Source organism: Lolium rigidum, chromosome 7 (genome assembly GCF_022539505.1).
Source record: "Lolium rigidum isolate FL_2022 chromosome 7, APGP_CSIRO_Lrig_0.1, whole genome shotgun sequence".
Taxonomy (NCBI): Eukaryota; Viridiplantae; Streptophyta; class Magnoliopsida; order Poales; family Poaceae; genus Lolium; species Lolium rigidum.
In genome coordinates, this window is record NC_061514.1 from 106,604,328 (window position 1) to 106,627,098 (window position 22,771).

Sequence of the window (22,771 nt, forward strand, 5' to 3'; positions counted from 1 at the left end):
GCCGGAGGTGATCTCCTGAATCCCCCGAGATGGGATTGGCGGCGGCGGCGTCTCTGGAAGGTTTTCCGTATCGTGGCTCTCGGTACAGGGGTTTTCACGACGAAGGCTTTAAGTAGGCGGAAGGGTAGGGTTGGAGGCGGCGCGAGGGGCCCACACCATAGGGCGGCGCGGGCCCCCCTAGGCCGCAAAAGAATTGAACAAGATTCTCAACGAACTAAAGAAACTGATAGTCCTTCTAAGAAAAAGAAGAAGAAACATAAAGCTGTTGTAGAATCCTCTGAACCTGTTAATGATCCTAATAGTATTTCTATTTCGATCGTTGAAACTGAAAGTGGTAATGAACATGATGAAGATAATGATAAGAATGATACTCATGATAAAGAAGAAATTGAAAAAGAACCTGAAAAGCATGCTAAAAATAAAAAGTTCACTAAAGAAAATTTTATTACAAAGAAACATGGTAATTAAAGAGAACCTTGGGTTCAAAAGCAAATGCCTTTTCCTGCTAAGAAACTAAAATCAAAGGAGGAGGAACATTATAATAAATTTTGTGATTGGATGAAACCTTTATTTTTACAAATCCCTTTGACTGATGCTATTAAATTGCCTCCTTATTCAAAGTATATGAAAGATATTGTCTCTAACAAAAGGAAAATTCATAATGAGGAGATTTCCACTATGCTCGCTAATTACTCTTTTAATGGTAAGGTTCCAAAGAAGCTTGAAGACCCAGGTATACCGACTATTCCTTGTTCTATCAATAATAATTATGTTAGAACTGCTCTATGTGATTTGGGAGCAGGAGTTAGTGTGATGCCTTTTTCTCTTTACAAGAGACTTGATTTAGATAAGTTGATACCAACTGATATATCTTTGCAAATGGCGGATAAATCTACTGCTGTTCTCGTTGGTGTATGTGAAGATGTTCCTGTTCAAGTTACTCAAAATTGCTTAATATTAACTGATTTTGTTGTGTTGGAAATGCTCGAAGATGATAATATGTCTATTATTCTTGGAAGACCCTTTCTTAATACTGCAGAGGCTGTTATTGATTGCAATAAAGGAAAAGTTACTTTCAATGTTGATGACAAGGAACATACTGTCTATTTTCCCAAGAGGATTGATAAAGTATATGGAGTTAATACAATTTGTAATTTGAAAACTATCAAGGTGGGATCATTTGATTGTCCTATATATGAGCCTAAAGAAGAATATCAAACTCTTGTGATTGGATCCATATCAATTCAATATAAGGTAACATGATTGATTTGAGGTTTATTTCTTCTTATGTCATATAAAATTTATTTGGTAGCAAGACTTGATCAACCTTGTTAACAAATATATTTTAATGCATGAGAGAGCTAAACAACATTTCTTTCCTTCTTTCTTCCTCCACTTGTTTTACTTGCTGTAGCACTTTTTGTTTTGCAATATGCTTTAGTTGTTTAAGATTTTGGAAATCATTTTCCTGCGCAGTAATAATTACTTTAACACCCGTAAATGTGCATTTTTCGAAGTTCTCAAAAATTTACAAAAATTATACTGGAAGTCTTATTTTTCGAAGGGGCACCTGGGAGCACCTAGGGATGACCAGTGGGGCACCCCAGGGTGGCACACCACAGGCCGGTGCGGCCAGCAAGGGGGGCGCGCCACCCTGTGGTGTGGGCCCCTCCTTGCCCCACTTTTGCACTTCTTCCTCCCATTCTCTTCTCTCTCCCGAAAAAACTCGCACCAGCTTTCTCTCACTCGCGTTTCTGCTCAAGAACTCGAGATTTCTCGATCTCTTTGCTCAGCCCAGATTTCTGTCTGAAATTTGGCACATTTGCTCTCCGGTTGATTATCCAATTAGAATTTTGTTTGGTTGAGTATATATTGAATATTTTGCTGCTGTAGGTAACATGTTTAGTGAGATTGCATGCTTGTTCTAAGTGGTAGAAACTAGTTTTGATGCATGTTTAGTACTCTAGCAAGTTCCTATAGTAGTTCCCCTCAATTATATACCTTGAAATCAAATTTTATAATGATTGTTGAGAATTTTCAGAAAATGGAAGGAAGTAGGCACCAACTAAACCAACAAGAATTGGAGGTGCAACAAGTCATGAGAGTTCACCGCGAAGAGGGAGTATACCCCTCTTATTACCCATGCACTGATTTTATGCGGAATGCAGGAATCTTGCAAGATGTTCAAACACTGATTTCCAATGCGGGGTTGGAAAGTTTTCTGTTGGTGAACCTTACCAATATGCGAAACTAACAATGTCGGTGGTGCAGGATTTCGAATTTCATCGGTCCCAAACTAACCCCATGGTTCGATACAAGATTTATAATAAAACTGTCAACTTGCCATTTACTGATTTTTGTGCAGCAATTAGAGTGCCACAATGGGGATCATGCGAGAAGGTTAGGGGAACGCCGCGGGAGCTCTCAAGTCTATATACGATGATTTGTCAAGGGAGAAGCTTCTCCGATGATAATGGTAAAATCAGTAGTATTCAACTCCCTGCTATTCGCTACTTTGCTTATTTCATCACAAAGTGTGTTCTTGCTAGAAGGAACGCAAATAAGTTGTCTATCCAAGATATGGCTTTCTTAGTTGCTGCATTGCAACAGGATAGGACTTATAATTTGGGTGCTTTGATAGCTTGTAGACTTGCTACTAACCGTGAGAAGGGAGTAATTTGTGGAGGTCTCATCGCCTCTCGCTTATTAGCTATGCATGGTGTAGAACCTCACCATCTAGATATTCCACTCTCCATGGAGAAGCTTGATGTTGTTTCCATGATTAAACATGAGTTTGTTTCAGATGCGTCTAATTTGAACAACCTGTATTATAGGATAACATTCTATAAGAAAACTTGGAGAACAACTAAGAAAACTGAAAAACTAGTACGATTGCCTGCACCTGTTCTGCTTAACCTTGATTCCAAGAAAGGGCCGGTGGTCGGTCACAGAAAATGAGCTAAATGCATACATAGAAAGAGAAGACCATCATGCAAGGGACGGCGCAGAGGAGGCCGAGGAGCACCTTGATTCTTCATCCGATGCAGCGAGCTCCTCACATCAACATTATGGTCATGTGGAGCCTCCACGCTATTCTTCTGCACAGGGACCTTATTATCACACCATGTACGATCCACTGGCGTGGAACCCCGACCCTCGTTGGGAATGAACTCCACTTAGGCCAAAAGCCTAAGCTTGGGGGGAGGTATACCGGCATCACTCATTCTTTGCATATAATGGTTGTTGGATACTTGTACATACTTGTTTAGTTTCTTAGAGTGGTTTTCTAATGAGAGGGAGATGATATTTGGGGAAGTGTTGTCCAAAAACAGATTCTGGGCTGTTACCAAAAAAATTCGTGCGCACAGCCAGAACGTTATTTTGAGTTGAAAATTTTTGAGCATGTGCCCCAGGTTGTTATCTAACTTTCATTAGTTGAACACTTTTTGAACTGAGCAACGGAAGATTTTTGTTAAATTCGATTTCTGTACTGCTGTCAGGTTTTGGCAGATTTCTGTCATCCTGCTTTCCTGTGTTTCTGTTAATTTGCATTCTCTTGTTTTTGCTTTGTTTCTTTCCTAAAACACAAAAAGACCAAAAATATTTCTGTTGTTTCTCTTCACCATTTGTTTATTTGGTTCTTTGCTCTTATTTTACTTTATTTTCTATCGTTAGCTTGCTATGAGAAAATCCAAAAAGATTTTGCTTTGTTTGCTTGTTTCCTTTTGTTTTTGTTTCTAACCCGAAAACACCAAAAATATTTGTTGTTCTTCTTTGGTTTTGTAAAGTTCATTAGGGATTTCAGAGGTCTCCGGTGGTTGGAGCTTGGTTTCATTCCATATTATTATTCAAGCTGCACAAGTGAATGCAATAATGACGATCTACGGCAACTTGACTGTGGTGAGAGGCTGGTATGAACTCTATTTGTCTTCATTTTTGTACATATACTCATCCATGTGAGCATTCTTAGTTGGTTCATGTGAGTTATATGTCATTTAATGAAAGTCTAGTAGTTTATGATCTCTCATGATTAGTTCCAATCTATTAATAATGAGTAGCATGTCATGAATATTTGCTTGCATTGTTTTATTCATAGATCGGTATGACATTGTGGTATCCTCCTCTGAATAATTCACTCGAATCGACTTGGCACATGCTCACGCATGCATATGACTAAACAAAAGTCAATTAAGCCTCGATGATTTACTTTGCTTCAGAGTTCTTGTATCACTTTTATGCCTCCGTTAATTTTATTTTGTCGCAAGCATGATTATGACGGTTATTGCTCTCTTGATTGTCGCTTCCCGGCCTATTGCTAGCCTTCCCTTGTACTGAGCGGGAACGCTGCTCGTGCTTCCAAACACCTGAAAACCAAGTTGTTCCAAAGTGTCCACCATAAATACCTATGCATGGCATTTCAAACCATTCCAAGTAAATTCTCATGTGCTACCTTTAAACCTTCAAACTACTTCTCAATTTGTGTTAATGTTTTATAGCTCATGAGGAAGTATGTGGTGTTTTATCTTTCAACCTTGTCATTTACTCCGGACAGACTTTCACCAATGGACTAGTGGCACATCCGTTTATCCAATAATTTTGCTAAAAGAGCTGGCAACGGGGTTCCCAGCCCCAATTAATTAACCTTCATTAATAATTCTCTTCACATGTTTTGCTCGATTCATCAAGTAAGCAACTTAACCTGCAAATAGACACTTCCCCATGGTATGTGAATGTTGGAAGGCACCCGAGGATTCGGTTAGCCATGGCTTGTGTAAGCAAAGGTTGGGGGGGGTGTCATCCATAATGAAACTAAAATACATGTGTAAACAAAAGAGAAGAGGGATGATCTACCTTGCTGGTAGAGATAATGTCCTTCATGGGAGCCGCTCTTAAGAGTCTGGTTGGCGAGTTAGTTAGAGTACCCACTATCATTCGTTGACAACAACAAACACCTCTCAAAATAATTTTATTTCTGTCTTTGAAAAATGAAAAGCTCTAGCGCATGTTAATCCCTGCTTCCCTCTGCGAAGGGTCAATCTTTTACTTTTATGTTGAGTCACCATCCTTTCTTTGAGTACATTCTTGAGAGCATAACTGTCATTCTTAGTATAATATGCTTGTCCCAAAATATGATCAGCTGTGGTATAACTTTGATGCATTTATCTTTGACAAATTTATTTCTAGTCTTTCTATGAACTTCAGAGGTGCCTGGGCATTTATGTTTTGCTACAAATACAGGCAAGCGAGATACCACTTTATCATATCTTTCTATGAACATTGCAATCCTGCTTATAGAAGTGTTTCATGATGCTTGTTATTAGTTTGTTGGTATCTCTTTCATGATTGACGCAGCTACTAGATGACTTTATTTGCATTTACCTTATTATGAATTACTTAAGCACTTGCCATATCATGAGAATATTTACATCATATGAACAAATGTGTTCGTGAAAGTTCTTTTATCGCACTCAGTTGTTAACTGAATTGCTTGAGGACAAGCAATAAGCTAAGCTTGGGGGAGTTGATACGTCCAAAACGTATCTACTTTCCCGAACACTTTTGCTATTGTTTTGCCTCTAATTTGTGTATTTTTGATACAACTAACACGGACTAACGCTCGTTTTCGCAGAATTGCACCGGTGTCTCGTTTTTGTGCGTAAATTCGACTTTCGGGAAAAACCCCGGAAATAATCGCAATGGGCCTATTTTTACCGTGAAGATGAAGGGCCAAAAGGGCGAACCGGGGGGCCCGTGGCCCCTGCACCACGAGGCCGGCGCGGCCCGGAGGGGGCACGCCGCCCTATGGTCTGGGCGCCTCGGCGGCCCCCCGACGCTTCCTTTTCGACTACATATGCCTTTCGACCTAAAAACGCCTGGGGGGTTGGACCATATTTCCAGAGACCATCCAGTACGCCGCCGCCATCGCGAAACTCCGCCTCGGGACCAGAAACTCCGTTCTGGCACTCCGCCGGACGGGGAATTGGAGGGATCTTCACCGCCATCACCACCGACGCCTCTCCATCGACCAGCCATGTTTCCCCCATCCATGTGTGAGTAATTCCCCGCCGTAGGCTGAAGGGGATGGTAGGGATTGGATGAGATTGATCATGTAATAGTCACAAGATTGTTAGGGCATGGTGCCTAGTATCCGTAGATGTTACTTTTATGATATTGTTGCAACTTTTTATGCTTAATGCTTGTCACTAGGGCCCGAGTGCCATGATCTCAGATCTGAACATGTTATTGTTTCATCATGATATGCATTGTTTTATGATCGTACCTGCAAGTTGTATACACACGTTGCTGTCCGGAACCCGAGGCCCCAAAGTGACAGAAATTGGGACAACCGGAGGGGAAGGCGGTGATGTGAGGATCACATGTGTTCACGGAGTGTTAATGCTTTGCTCCGGTACTCTATTAAAAGGAGTACCTTAATTTCCAGATAGTTTCCCTAGAGGCCCTGCTGCCACCGGTCTGGTAGGACAAAAGATGTTGTGCAAGTTTCTCATTGCGAGCACGTACGACTATATATGGAACACATGCCTATGGATTGATTAGTACTTGGATACCGCTTTATTATTATCTCGCAAATGCCCTACCATGATTGTTATATGAATTCTCTCATCCATGCAACGCCCGTTCATCCATCCCTGTGCCTACAGTATTTTAATCCCGTTGTTTACTATAATCACTACTGCTGTCTTTATTTCACCGTCGTCGTTATTTCACTATTCCTATCGCTATAAAACTGTTGCTATCGATAAACTCTTGCGAGCAAGTCTGTTTCCAGGTGCAGCTGAATTGAAAACTCCGCTGTTAAGGCTTACAAGTATTCTTTGTCTCCCCTTGTGTCGAATCAATAAATTGGGTAATACTTCCCTCGAAGACTGTTGCGATCCCCTATACTTGTGGGTTATCAGCGGCGTCTCAGTAATGTTTTCCGTATCGTGGCTCTCGGTACAGGGGGTTTCGCGACGAAGGCTTTAAGTAGGCGGAAGGGTAGGTCAGGGGGCGCCACGAGGGCCCCACACCATAGGGCGGCGCGGGGCCCACCCTGGCCGCGCGGCCCTGTGGTGTGGGCGCCTCGTCGCCCCACTTTGTTATCCCTTCGGTCTTCCGGAAGCTTCGTGGAAAAATAGGACCCTGGGCGTTGATTTCGTCCAATTCCGAGAATATTTCCTTACTAGGATTTCTGAAACTAAAAACAGCAGTAAAACAAGAATCGGCGCTTCGGCATCTTGTTAATAGGTTAGTGCCGGAAAATGTATAATGATGTTGTAAAGTATGTATAAAACATTCAAGTATTGTCATAAAAGTAGCATGGAACATAAGAAATTATGGATACGTTTGAGACGTATCAATCCCACCAAACACAACATGTAGCATTACAAATAGATGATCTTGATCATGTTAGGCAGCTCACAAGATCTAAACATGATAGCACAAGAGGAGAAGACAACCATCTAGCTACTGCTATGGACCCATAGTCCAAGGATGAACTACTCACGCATCAATCCGGAGGCGGGCATGATGATGTAGAGCCCTCCGGTGATGATTCCCCTCTCCGGCAGGGTGCCGGAGGCGATCTCCCGAATCCCCCGAGATGGGATTGGCGGCGGCGGCGTCTCTGGAAGGTTTTCCGTATCGTGGCTCTCGGTACAGGGGTTTTCGCGACGAAGGCTTTAAGTAGGCGGAAGAGTAGGGTTGGAGGCGGCGCGAGGGGCCCACACCATAGGGCGGCGCGGCCCCCCCTAGGCCGCGCGGCCCTATGGTGGCGGCGCCTGTCGCCCCACTTCGTAATCCCTTCGGTCTTCTGGAAGCTTCGTGGAAAAATAAGACCCTGGGCGTTGATTTCGTCCAATTCCGAGAATATTTCCTTTGTAGGATTTCTGAAACAAAAAACAACGTAAAACAAAGAATCGGCGCTTCGGCATCTTGTTAATAGGTTAGTGCCGGAAAATGCATAATAATGATGTAAAGTATGTATAAAACATGTGAGTATTGTCATAAAAGTAGCATGGAACATAAGAAATTATAGATACGTTGGAGACGTATCAATGATCCACTAGTGTCACCTAGGTATAAACCCTAGCTTGTTAATATGTTAGCACCATGGATCCTCATAATTAGTATCACACCATGGAATTCAACCTCAGCCATCAAACCCTAGTAGAACCATAATAATAAACCCTAATACCAATCTTGTGTAGCAATTCACATCACATGCTCCTATCCAACTAAACCCTACTTAAGGAATCTTAAGCCACCTAGCTTAGAAACCCTTAGTGATTACTTAGTGAATCAAATAGGAAGTTATAGTAAACCCTAACTCATAGCACCACCTTGACCATCATCCTTAAAGATGATACCTAGAATCAACCATTGTTATAAATCTGCAAATACTTGATGTATATAGACCCATTTCACTTTAGAACCAACTAGTTCCTAAATGATTTAAATGGTAAACCCTAGAAACCATAACTCCTATTTATAGTAGTTCTTATTCGTATTTAAACTGTTCTTCAAAAGTTATTCTTTTGAAGTACAAATTAAATGTCAATCAAACCATAGAAGCCATAGTTCTTATTTGAAATACTTACTATTTCTTAATTAACATGTTCTTCAAAAGTTATTCTTCTGAAGTATAGTATAAGTAATCAACAACCATGTCATGTAAAACTTAAAACTAACAACTACTCTTGACTTGTTATGCAACAACCATTTCTTTGTGTGTATGCTTGTTATGATGCATTATATCACTTGCTTATGATATTCATATAACCAAACCCTAATAATAACCTTGTTTGAGAACCATTCTAAAAGTGCAACACACCCTAAAGAAATCTTTACAACTTATCAAACTTAAATCATCGAGGTTAGGTTACGCTCGAGACGATTGCATCTCATACTATGCATTATAGCATCTTTGTCAGTTCTTTAAATATTGTCCTTACCGGACAATGATGGTATTTTAGAATTTGGAGTTCTCATGTATCGAAGCTTTTGCCTACATAATCTTATAGTAAATAAAGGCAAGTTCATCGCTTGCTCATGTCATTCGATTATTTTTATCAAACTATATGCAAAGTACTATACTTATCACTCTTGCATTAAAAAGCAAAATATTATTTTACAATTATGAATATGACTATGTGGTGGGCAATAGAACCATGGTATGTGTTGATATGGTGGAGGTTCCATTGCAAGGGTTTTATGGATTAATTACCAATGTCGTCCAGTGATTCTAGCGCCGTACATATCGCGTTGACCATAAGATCTATAATGGCTCTGGGAAGTCAGCCGTATCTTTTCCCTCCTGCATGCTAACGGACTTGATAGGGCCTGGCGGGGTGTTCGGATAACACCGCCGTAGGTTGGAAAATCCTTTTAAATCCCCATCCGTGTGGATGAGAGGCTCTACCGTCTATGAAGGATTGTCCGACGTACATCGGGAGTAAAGCCGTATGATCGGAAGATGTCTACCGGGGATGTACGGGTGGACAAAAGGGTGTGTTTGCAGGATCGCGGAGATGGCGGTGTGGACTTGGTTTTTATACCCGACCTCACACCAAAGGAAGTGTGAACGGGAACGATCGCCCGATTGGAAACAAGGTTAAGTTCTCTTATGGAAAAAATAATGCACCTCTGCAGAGTCTATTGAATTGTGACTGTCACTCCCTGTTCCGGGAAGGGAACTGCGAACGCGACAGGAAAGGAACTCCATGAAGTTCTAGTCAACCTGTGAAGACTGACGGGCATAGTTTTTTCAGAATAAAATAAACCTTTTGAAAAAAATGTTTATGAAAACTTGCATTCGCCTATGACTTTCTGGTCTGTGGCTGTACCTAGTGCATGATACACCTATTTCCTAATGTGAACTTGCTGAGCACGCTCGTACTCATCTCACTCTTAAATCCCCTGCTTAGCTATGGAGGCACCAGAGGATAAACTACCGTCCAACTCGAAGACAAAGGAGTCAACTGCAACAAGATGAAGAATCCAAGCAAAGAAGTCAATGAAGTCAACTTCTGCAGCAACTAGAGTGAAAACTTAGACTAGTAACAGAAGGGAGCCTTTCCCTAATCCTAGCACCTAAGTAGCTTGATTTCTATAGCAAGCCAAGTAGCTCTTAAGCTTGAGTTAGCAATAAGTTAGACTATGAGTCGTTCTTCTGGAGTTTCATTTGAAGTTTTACCTCACTGTAAAGTATGAGGCTGTGTAGATCTTCTGTAAACAGATTGTGTATCCATCTATAGACATACCTTGGACTCGCATATGTTTCTGTTGTACCACTCTGAGGGGTGTAATATAAGTGGAACGGTGTTTCACTTGTGTTATGCCAACGACTTGTGTACTACACCATGCAGTGGTACGCTGGGTCACCGCATGCCACTGGAGATGCTCATCTCCAACATGCACCCAAAATATCCGCGCTCTAAAACCAGGATACAACGCCTGTTTTGAGATTCTTGCGCGCGAGGAGATCACTTCACCGGCCGCCCAAAAATATTGCGCGCGGAAAAGGGGGCTTCACCAGACGCTCTTAAATACATCACTAGAAACACTATTCGCATTACCAACATCGAGAAATATAGGTCAAACACGAAGTAAAATAATGAAAAAGCAAATGTTTTACAAATACGATAACTAGTGCAAGAACTAAAATACGATAAACTAATGTTGCCATTTGACGGCGGAGCGCGACGAATTGGATGCGGTGGACGAAAAGAGGGGATCATTATCGTCGATGGTTGATGTCTACTCACGCTTCTTTTCCTGTAGACAGTGTTGGGCCTCCAAGAGCAGAGGTTTGTAGAACAGCAGCAAGTTTTCCCTTAAGTGGATCACCCAAGGTTTATGAACTCAGGGAGGAAGAGGTCAAAGATATCCCTCTCAAGCAACCACTGCAATCACGATACAAGAAGTCTCTTGTGTCCCCAACACACCTAATACACTTGTCAGATGTATAGGTGCACTAGTTCGGCGAAGAGATAGTGAAATACAAGTAGTATGGATGTATATGAGTGGTAATAGCAATCTGAATAAAATATGGCAGTGAGTAAACATGCAACAGAACAGTAAGTAAGCGGTGTTTGCAGTATTGGGAACAAGGCCTAGGGATCATACTTTCACTAGTGGACACTCTCAACATTGATCGCATAATAAATTAATAACTTCTTCTCATTTGTGCTACATACACTATTTTGTTGGATGACACACACCAGTCGTTGTGTAGGGCTACAAGAGCACCTCAATGCCGGAGTTAACAAGCTCCACAACATTCGATGTTCATATTTAAATAACCTTAGAGCATAATAGATCTTTGCAAAATAAACCGAGAACTAACATAGCATACACACTCGTCCACATTACACTATGAAAGGAGGAATAGATCACATCAATACTATCATAATGACAATTAACTCCACAACCTACAAGAGGTCATGATCATAGCCTACGACAAGAACCACACGGTGCACACACTAGCACCTTTACACCATGCAGGAGGAATAGACTACTTTAATAACATCACATGAGTAGCACATAACTAGTAGCGATACAAAGCTCATCATATGGATCTCAATCATGTAAAGCAGCTCATGAGATCATTGTATTGGAGTACAGAGAGAGATTAACCACATAGCTACGGTAGAGCCCTCAGCCCCGGGGGAGAACTACTCCCTCCTCATCATGGGAACAGCGATGGCGGTGAAGATGGCGGTGGAGATGGCTTCCGGGGGCAATTCCCCGTACCGGCGGCGTGCCGGAACAGAGACTTCTGTCCCCCGAATCTTGATCTCGCGATGACGGCGGCTTTGGAACTTTTCTCGTATCGGGGTTTTTCCGTAGGAAGGCTTTTATAGGCGAAGAGGCGGAGTCGGAGGGCTGACGAGGCAGCCAGACAACAGGGGGGCGCGCGCCCCCCTGGGCCGCGCCGGCCACCTGTGTGGGGGCCCTAGGCCTCCACTCTGGACCCTCTCCGGTATTCTGGAAGCTCCCGGGAAAAATAAGATGTTGGGCATTGATTTCGTCCAATTCCGAGAATATTTCCTTACTATGATTTCTGAAACCAAAAACAGCAGAAAACAGGAACTGGCACTTCGGCATCTCGTCAATAGGTTAGTTCCGGAAAATGCATCAAAACGATATAAAGTGTGATCAAAACATGTAAATATTGTCATAAAACAAGCATGGAACATCAGAAATTATGGATACGTTTGAGATGTATCAAGCATCCCCAAGCTTAGTTCCTACTCGCCCTCGAGTAGGTAAACGATAACAACAAAATAATTTCTGAAGTGACATGCTACCAACACAATCTTGATCAACATTATTGTAAAGCATATGAGATGAATGCAGCGATTCGAAGCAATGATGAAGACAATGAGTAAACAACTGAATCATATAGCAAAGACTTTTCATGAATAGTACTTTCAAGACAAGCATCAATAAGACTTGCATAAGAGTTAACTCATAAAGCAATAAATTCTTAGTAAAAAGCTTTGAAACAACACAAAGGAAGATATAAGTTTCAGCGGTTGCTTTCAACTTCAACATGTATATCTCATGGATAATTGTCAACACAAAGTAATATAACAAGTGCAATAGGTAAACATGTAAGAATCAATGCACACAGTTTACACAAGTGTTTGCTTCTAAGATAGAAAGAAGTAGGTAAACTGACTCAACAATAAAGTAAAAGAATGGCCCTTCGCAGAGGGAAGCATTGATTGTTATATTTGTGCTAGAGCTTTTATTTTGAAAACATAAGAGAGCATAAAAAGTAAAGTTTTGAGAGGTGTTTTTTGTTGTCAACGAATGGTAGTGGGCACTCTAACTGTCGTTGCCTATTCGACGGTACCCCGGAGGAGGGATCCTCACGAGGGGGAGAAGAAGTAGGGGCCATAGGGCGGAGTGCACACGGGACGGTGGTACGCGAGTTACCCGGCTTCGGAACACTCGCACGATGACGGGGCCTACTCGCTGCTTGTCCGGAATTATCCGGGTGCTTGCGCGTTGTTACAATGGTTGTGGTTGTGCCTCTAGGGCTCCCAGGATCCGGCTTATATAGACGCACGGATCTAGGGTTTACATGGAGAGTCCTAGCCGGATTACAAGTTGCCTAACTACGGTACAATATCTTGCCGTGTACGTCAAGGATCCGCATTCCCTCTTGGTCGTGCTGGATCCGGATTTTTTATGGGCCTCCACGGATCCGGCCTCCTTCGCAGGTCGGTTAAGATCCGGCTCCTCGTTCCTGGGTTGGACTTCATCCTTAATGATCAACAGCAACTGGGCCGCCCGATGGGCCGTATGCCACCATCACCATCTGTGGGCCACCCGGGCTTGCCGGATCCAGGCCATGTCGTTGATATACCCATAAAGTATACCCACAACAGTAGCCCCCGAAGTTCTCCGAGATTCATCATTCCCCCAATTTTAGTTAACTCGGATCCGAAGAGAATCTTGAAGAGATTCCAAACTTTCTTGTTTCCAACGTCATCTTCTCGGAAATCATATGTCCATCAATATCGATAATGTAACGGAGTTTCCATATTTCCCGCGCACAACCTCCTAATTTCCCGCGCTAAATTTTCAGATGCAAATCTTCAGCCGGAAATTTCGGGAGCGCACGGTTAAGTTACCTCCACGTCATTTTACCGCTTTTAACCTAAGACACGCGTCAAGCATCCAACGGCGTGACCGTTCGGTTTCCACCGTCGGATCCGAAACGCGAATCTCCGCGCGAGGTCTATAAATACCCCCACGCGCGGTAACTTCCCATTCTTTTCACCTCCTCACCACTTCGTCTTCTTCCTCGCGCCGCGCCGCCCGTCAGATCTCGACTCCGGCGAACCTTCTCCACGGGAAGCTTCAATCGCCGCCGCACCAAACCTCCCTTCGCGCCAAGATCCCCACGGTTGATCGGGAATTTCTCCCCGCCGCCGATTGGTGGTCAAAGCGCGAAGTTTACGTCAAGTTCGGCGACCTTCATCCCTGATGTCCACGGGTGCTTCTATTCTTGTAGACAGTGTTGGGCCTCCAAGAGCAGAGGTTTGTAGAACAGCAACAAGTTTTCCCTTAAGTGGATCACCCAAGGTTTATCGAACTCAGGGAGGAAGAGGTCAAAGATATCCCTCTCAAGCAACCCTGCAACCACAAAGCAAGAAGTCTCTTGTGTCCCCAACACACCTAATAGGTGCACTAGTTCGGCGAAGAGATAGTGAAATACAAGTGGTATGAATGAATATGAGCAGTAGTACGGCGCCAAAAAATAGCTTGCTGGCATGCAATTGATGGTAGTAATATTGCAGAAAGTAAACATGCAGTAGAACAGTAAACAAGCAGCGATAACAGTATTTAAGAACAAGGCCTAGGGATTATACTTTCACTAGTGGACACTCTCAACATTGATCACATAATAAATAAGTTCTCTTCCTTTGTGCTACATATACTCTTGTTGGATGATGAACACCACTAATTGTGTAGGATTACACGAACCCTCAATGCCGGAGTTAACAAGCTCCACAACATTCGATATTCATGTTTAAGTAACCTTAGAGCATAATAGATCTTTGCAAAATAAACCAAGTACTAACATAGCATGCACACTGTCACCATCACACTACGAAGGAGGCATAGATCACATCAATACTATCATAGCGATAATCAACTCCATAACCTACAAGAGATTATGATCATAATCTATGACAAGAACTACACGATGCACACACTGTCACGATTACACCATGCAGGAGGAATAGACTACTTTAATAACATCACATGAGTAGCACATAGATAAATAGTGATACAAAACACATTGCAATCATAAAGGGATATAAATAAGCACTTCACTACGCCATTCATAACAGTGAATAAGTATTCCGTGAAATATAGCCTAAGAGACCCACACGGTGCACACACTTGTCACCTTTACACACGTGGGACAAGGAGTCTCCGGAGATCACATAAGTAAAACCCACTTGACTAGCATAATGACATCTAGATTACAAGCATCATCATATGAATCTCAATCATGTAAGGCAGCTCATGAGATTATTGTATTGAAGTACATAGAGAGAGATTAACCACATAGCTACTGGTACAGCCCTTAGCCTCGATGGAGAACTACTCCCTCCTCATGGGAGACATCAGCGGTGATGAAGATGGCGGTGGTGTCGATGGAGGAGCCTTCCGGGGGCACTTCCCCGTCCCGGCGGCGTGCCGGAACAGAGACTCCTGTCCCCCAGATTTTGGCTTCGCGATGGCGGCGGCTCTGGAAGGTTTTGCGTACCGTGGCTTATTTGTATCGGGGTTTTAGGTCAGGGACCTTATATAGGCGAAAGGGGAGCCTCGGAAGGGCTACGGGGGGCCCACACTACAGGCCGGCGCGCCCCTCCTGTGGCCGCGCCGCCTTAGTGTGTGGGGCCCCTGTGGCCCCCCTCTGGTCCCTCTCGGGTGTTCTGGAAGCTTCCGGTGAAAATAGGGTACTGGGCGTTGATTTCGTCCGATTCCGAGAATATTTCATTACTAGGATTTCTGAAACCAAAAACAGCAGAAAACAGGAACTGGCACTTCGGCATCTCGTCAATAGGTTAGTTCCAGAAAACGCATCAAAACGATATAAAGTGTGAACAAAATATGTAGGTATTGTCATAAAACAAGCATGGAACATCAGAAATTATAGATACGTTTGAGACGTATCAGCATCCCCAAGCTTAGTTCCTACTCGTCCTCGAGTAGGTAAACGATAACACAAATAATTTCTGAGGTGACATGCTACCATCATAATCTTGATCATCATTATTGTAAAGCATATGACATGAATGGAGTGATTCAAAGCAATATCTATAGTTTGCTAACAAATAGATAACATATAGCAAAACCTTTCATGAATAATACTTTCAAGACAAGCATCAAAAAGTCTTGCATAAGAGTTAACTCATAAAGCAATAAATTCAAAGTAAAGGCATCGAAGCAACACAAAGGAAGATATAAGTTTCAGCAGTTGCTTTCAACTTTCAACATGCATAACTCATGGATAATTGTCAACATAGAGTAATATGATGAATGCAAATAAGCAAGTATGTAAGAATCAATGCACAGTTGACACAAGTGTTTGCTTCTAAGATGGAAGGAAGTAGGTAAACTGACTCAACATAAAGTAAAAGATAGGCCCTTCGCAGAGGGAAGCAGGGATAAAATCATGTGCTAGAGCTTTTCAAGTTTTGAAATCATATAGAGAGCATAAAAGTAAAATTTTGAGAGGTGTTTGTTGTTGTCAACGAATGGTAATGGGTACTCTAACTACCTTATCAACCAGACTTTCAAGAGCGGCTCCCATGAAGGACGTTATCTCTACCGACAAGGTAGATCATCCCTCTTCTCTTTTGTTTACACATGTACTTTAGTTTTATTTATTAGATGACACTCCCCCAACCTTTTGCTTACACAAGCCATGGCTAACCGAATCCTCGGGTGCCTTCCAACATTCACATACCATGGAGGAGTGTCTATTTGCAAATTTAAGTTGCTTTCTGATAGATCAGAGCAAAACATGTGAAGAGAATTATTAATGCAAGTTAATTAATTGGGGCTGGGAACCTCATTGCCGCTCTTTTTGCAAAATTATTGGATAAGCGGATGAAGCCACTAGTCCATTGTGAAAGTCTCGTAGAAGTAAATGACAAGATCGAAAGATAAAACACCACATACTTCCTCATGAGCTATAAAACATTGACACAAATAAGAGGTAATAGCTTTTGAATTGTTTAAAGGTAGCACATGAATTATTTACTTGGAATGGCAGGAAATACCACATAGTAGGTAGATATGGTGGACACAAATGGCATGGGTTTTGGCTCAAGGTTTTGGATGCACGAGAAGTATTTCCTCTCAGTACAAGGCTTTGGCTAGCAAGGTTGTTTTGAAGCAAACACAAGTATAAACCGGTACAGCAAAACTTACATAAGAACATATTGCAAGCATTATAAGACTCTACACTATCTTCCTTGTTGCTCAAACACTTTTACTAGAAAATATCTAGACCTTAGAGAGACCAATCATGCAAACCAAATTTCAACAAGCTCTACAGTAGTTCTCCACTACTAGATTTAAACTACATGATGCTAGAGCTTAAACATGATATGAGAGCTCAAAACAATTGCCAAGTATCAAATTATTCAAGAACATATGAAGCATTTTCTTATTCCAACCAAATAGCAACAAGTGAAGCGATCAACTTTCGCCCTTGAACATTAAAAGCTAAGAACACATGTGTTCATATGAACCAGCGGAGCGTGTCTCTCTCCCACACAAGGATGAACTTTATTCAGAGAATGAAAATAACAAAATGAAAATAAAAGCACACAGACGCTCCAAGTAAAATACATAGGATGTGACTGAATAAAAATATAGTTTCACTAGAAGAAACCTGATAAGTTGTCGATGAAGAAGGGGATGCCTTGGGCATCTCCAAGCTTAGATGCTTGAGTCTTCTTAAAATATGCAGGGATGAACCACCGGGGCATCCCCAAGCTTAGACCTTTCACTCTTCTCGATCACATTATATCACCCTCTTCTATTGACCCTTGAAAACTTCGCCACACCAAACTTCAAGCAAACTCATTAGAGGGTTAGTGCATAATCAAAATTCACATGTTCAGAGGTGACACAATCATTATTAACACTTCTGGACATTGCACAAAACTTCTGAAAGTTAATGGAACAAAGAAACTCATTCAACTTAACAAAAGCGGCAATGCGAAATAAAAGGCAGAATCTGTCAAAAACAGAACAGTCCGTAAAGATGCATCTGGACTGGGCACTTAACTTGCTCAAATGGAAAAACTAAAAACTAATGAAAGTTGCATACATATCTGAGGATCACGCTCGTAAATTTGCAGATTTTTTCGAGTTTTTTACAGAAACTTGTGCCAGAATTCGTGACAGACAGCAATGCTGTTTCTGCGCAGCGATCCCAAATATAACATCAACTTTAGCATAGAAACTTTACTTGGCACAAAAACATGATAAGGAGAGGTTGCTACAGTAGTAAACAACTTCCAAGACTCAACAAAACAAAAATTGCTGTAGTAAAATAAACACATGGGTTATCTCCCAAGAAGTTCTTTCTTTATAGCCATTAAGATGGGCTCAGCGGTTTTAATGATGATGCTCTCATGAGAATAGACAATGAAGCAAAAGAGAACATCAAGAGGCAAATTCAAAACAAATTTAAGCCTAACATGCTTCCTATGAAAAGGAATCTTGTAAATAAACAAGTTCAAGAAGCATAATGCAACAAGCATAGAAAGATAAAACAAGTGTAGCTTAAAAAAATTCAGCACATAGAGAGGCATTTTAGTAACATGAAAATTTCTATAACCATATTTTCCTCTCTCATAATAACTTTCAGTAGCATCATGAGCAAACTCAACAATATAACTATCACTTAAAGCATTCTTATCATGATTCTCATGCATAAAATAATTACTACTCCCAACATAAGCATAGTCATTCTTATTAATTGTAGTGGGAGCAAATTCAACAACGTAGCTATCAAATATAGGAGGTATATTGTAATCATAATCAAATTTATCCTCCATAACAGGTGGTAACAAAAGACTACTATCATTATAATCATCATAAATGGGAGGCAAAGTATCATCAAAGTAAATTTTCTCCTCAATGCTTGGGGGACTAAAAATATCATGCTCATCAAAACCAAGCTTCCCCAAGCTTAGAATTTTCCATAGCATTAGCAACAATGGTGTTCAAAGCATTCATAGTAATAACATTCCCATTAGCATGCATATAAAGTTCCATGGGTTTCTTAATTCTTTCTTCAAACACATCATGTCCTAATTCGATAAAGTTCATAAAGATCTCTCATATTTTTGTTGTTTTCCATTATGCCTAACTAGTGTAAACAAGAAACCAAAAGATGCAATTGCAGGATCTAAAGGAAATAGCTTCGAGTACTTACAACGGCGCCGGAAAATAGCTTAGTAGCCGAGATCCGGAGTGTGAGTACCTTTTACCTTTCCTCCCAGGCAACGGCGCCAGAAAATAGCTTGATGTCTACGGGTGCTTCTGTTCTTGTAGACAAGTGTTGGGCCTCCAAGAGCGAGAGGTTTGTAGAACAGACATCAAGTTTTCCCTTAAGTGGATCACCCAAGGTTTATCGAACTCGGGGAGGAAGAGGTCAAAGATATCCCTCTCAAGCAACCCCGCAACCACAAAGCAAGAAGTCTCTTGTGTCCCCAACACACCTAATAGGTGCACTAGTTCGGCGAAGAGATAGTGAAATACAAGTGGTATGAATGAATATGAGCAATGAGTACGGCGCCAGTAAAATAGCTTGTCTGGCGTGCGGCTGATGGTAGTAATGTTGCAGAAAGTAAACATGCAGTAGAACAGTAAACAAGCAGCGATAACAGTATTTAGGAACAAGGCCTAGGGATTATACTTTCACTAGTGGACACTCTCAACATTGATCACATAATAAATAAGTTCTCTTCCTTTGTGCTACATATACTCTTGTTGGATGATGAACACCACTAATTGTGTAGGATTACACGAACCCTCAATGCCGGAGTTAACAAGCTCCACAACATTCGATATTCATGTTTAAGTAACCTTAGAGCATAATAGATCTTTGCAAAATAAACCAAGTACTAACATAGCATGCACACTCTGTCACCATCACACTACGAAGGAGGCATAGATCACATCAATACTATCATAGCGATAATCAACTCCATAACCTACAAGAGATTATGATCATAATCTACGACAAGAACTACACGATGCACACACTCGTCACGATTACACCATGCGAGGAGGAATAGACTACTTTAATAACATCACATGAGTAGCACATAGATAAATAGTGATACAAAACACATTGCAATCATAAAGGGATATAAATAAGCACTTCACTACGCCATTCATAACGGTGAATAAGTATTCTGTGAAATATAGCCTAAGAGACCCACACGGTGCACACACTCGTCACCTTTACACACGTGGGACAAGGAGTCTCCGGAGATCACATAAGTAAAACCCACTTGACTAGCATAATGACATCTAGATTACAAGCATCATCATATGAATCTCAATCATGTAAGGCAGCTCATGAGATTATTGTATTGAAGTACATAGAGAGAGATTAACCACATAGCTACCGGTACAACCCTTAGCCTCGATGGAGAACTACTCCCTCCTCATGGGAGACAGCAGCGGTGATGAAGATGGCGGTGGTGTCGATGGAGGAGCCTTCCGGGGGCACTTCCCCGTCCCGGCGGCGTGCCGGAACAGAGACTCCTGTCCCCCAGATCTTGGCTTCGCGATGGCGGCGGCTCTGGAAGGTTTTGCGTACCGTGGCTTATTTGTATCGGGGTTTTAGGTCAGGGACCTTATATAGGCGAAAGGGGAGCCTCGGAAGGGCTATGGGGGGCCCACACTACAGGCCGGCGCGCCCCCCCTGTGGCCGCGCCGCTTTAGTGTGTGGGGCCCCTGTGGCCCCCCTCTGGTCCCTCTCGGGTGTTCTGGAAGCTTCCGGTGAAAATAGGGTACTGGGCGTTGATTTCGTCCGATTCCGAGAATATTTCCTTACTAGGATTTCTGAAACCAAAAACAGCAGAAAACAGGAACTGGCACTTCGGCATCTCGTCAATAGGTTAGTTCCGGAAAACGCATCAAAACGATATAAAGTGTGAACAAAATATGTAGGTATTGTCATAAAACAAGCATGGAATATCAGAAATTATAGATACGTTTGAGACGTATCAATCCCACCGGAGCATCACCGGACCGCCGCGCCGTCAACGGTACGTGCACCGGACTTGTAGAAGAAAAAGTAGACTAGCGTAGTTTCCGGTTACTCAACTTAGTTTGCATGGGTGCAGCCGGAAGTATGCCGCATGATTCACACTGTACTAGTAGTTCTCCGAATAGCCCGAATCCCAGTTCGCTAGAACCAATCTGCCCGGATCCCATTGCATACCTTCCACCATATGTTTCCGACATCCGGCTAGCTCAACCATTTTCCGCATCTTCCAGCACCGCTCCAGGCCGGATCCCTTCCCTCAAAGAACTTGAAGAAGAACTTGAAGGTCAAGCAAGAATGGCAGCCAAAGTGCAGGAGGCGGAAAACAAGAGGGCCTCTAAAGCTCGGATCCGCGAAGGAGAGCGGGGTCAATGGTGGCCCTGCGAAACTACCGACGTGGAGCTTAGAGAGCTCCAGAACGAGGGTATGATCTCCGCTCACTGGAGCTTCATACGCGACACCGACGTCCCCAAGCCCGGAGCCGGAGAAGTTGTTATGACCAAGGCTTGGGTGGAGCGCGGATTGTCACTCCCCTGCTCGGAATTCTTCCTCTCTATTCTCAACACATACGGGCTCCAGCCCCACAACATCTGCCCCAACTCATACCTCCTACTTTCCAACTTCGCGACACTTTGCGAAGGGCATCTCGGAATCCGTCCAGATGTCAAGTTATGGCAGTTTTTCTTCCGAGTGAAGAAAGAAACTAAGGACAAAGCTATGCTGAACTGCGGGAGCATGACGTTCATGCTCCGGCCTGGTCGCATGTATCCACCTCACGACTCGCACGAATCCGTCCGGTACTGGAACGCCGGATGGTTCTATGAAAAGAACGCCTCAGTTCCGGACATTCACAACGGCTTGCCCAAGTTCAACAATGAGCCTCCGGAAGAACTCGCAAGCTGGAGCTTCATTCCCTCGCTCGCCCAAACCCCTATCTTGGAGAAGGCAGCGCGGAGAATCTCCTGGCTAGTCCACAACGGGCTAACCGGAGCTCAGCTTACTCTAAGCTGGTTCACTCGGCGGATCCACCCACTGCGGTATAATGCGCGGTTAATCTGCGCATACACCGGGGCGGACGACCAGCTCCGAGCTACCCGCCATGACCTTTCGGCTGATTCCCTCAAAAGGAGAATCAAAACGCTCGTGAAGATAGGCCGGGGCCAACCGGTCCCGGAATTGATCAAGGATATCCACACAAACAACCAGTGTCCTCCGGTAAGCTCTGATCCCTTCGTTACTTCAAACTTCACAAGTTTTTGGATGTTGATTAACTTATAATAGCTTTCCTTCCAGCTCGATACTTTGGCGGAGGAAAACTTTCGCGCCATACTTCGTGTCCCTGTTAGCGGCGACGCGGCGGAGGAGGTTCCGGAAGACGATGAGGAGGAAGAGGAGCAGGCACCCCGGAAGGCGGCCCCTCGACCTTCGAAGCGTCCCCGCGCCAAAGCTTCCGGCTCTGAAGCCGGAGCCAGCGGCGAGGCCTCCGCCAAGAAGCCCGAGATCACCAAGCCACCTCCGCTGAACTCGAAGAAAGCGGAGCGTGAACGTTTGAAGATGCTTGCAACTGCAGGCAAACGCTCTCGCCCCATCATCCCCGGCGCCCCGTAAGTTTCCGAGTATGGCACGTCTCTACTTTGATGTAATTGTTTCTTATGCTATCCTCTTTTACTTGTTTGCAGAATTCCGACTACCGCTGCCACCCGGACCACCAGCCAAGAGCCCATCACCAAATACATGACAAAGTCTCCGGCTGTTGGCCCTCCGACCCCTGCTCCGCCAAGCACTTCCCACACTGCTCCTCAGCCATCTCCCCCTCGAGCGGATCAATCTCCCCCTCCTGCCGCAAATACTCCGCCGGAAATAATTCCGGTTAGCAGCGAGAAAGTGGGCGGAGAAGATCCTAAGGCCAAAGGCCCTGCCCAAGATGAAACAGAAGTT